Below are 483 nucleotides of genomic sequence, written 5' to 3' on the forward strand. Positions count from 1 at the left end.
AAACATAGACTGGGACTGCCATAGTGTTAAGGGTTTAAATGGAGAGGAATTTGTTAAGTGTGTACAAGAAAATTTTGTGATTCAAGATGTGGATGTACCGACCAGAGAAGGTGCAAAACTTGACCTACTCTTGGGAAATAAGGCAGGGCAGGTGACTGAGGTGTCAGTGGGGGAGCACTTGGGGGCCAGCGACCATCATTCTATTAGATTTAAAATAATCATAGAAAAGGATAGACCAGATCTAAAAGGTGAAGTTCTAAATTGGAGAAGAGCCAATTTTGGCGGTATTAGGCAAGAACTTTCAAAAGCTGATTGGGGACAGATGTTCGCAGGAAAAGGGATAGCTAGAAAATGGGAAGCCTTCAGAAATGAGATAACGAGAATCCAGAGAAAGTATATTCCTGTCAGAGTGAAAGGAAAGGCTGGTAGATATAGGGAATGCTGGATGACTAAAGAAATTGAGGGTTTGGTTAAGAAAAAGAA

The sequence above is a fragment of the Chiloscyllium plagiosum genome, chromosome 12, assembly GCF_004010195.1.
Source record: "Chiloscyllium plagiosum isolate BGI_BamShark_2017 chromosome 12, ASM401019v2, whole genome shotgun sequence".
In the NCBI taxonomy this organism is placed as follows: Eukaryota; Metazoa; Chordata; class Chondrichthyes; order Orectolobiformes; family Hemiscylliidae; genus Chiloscyllium; species Chiloscyllium plagiosum.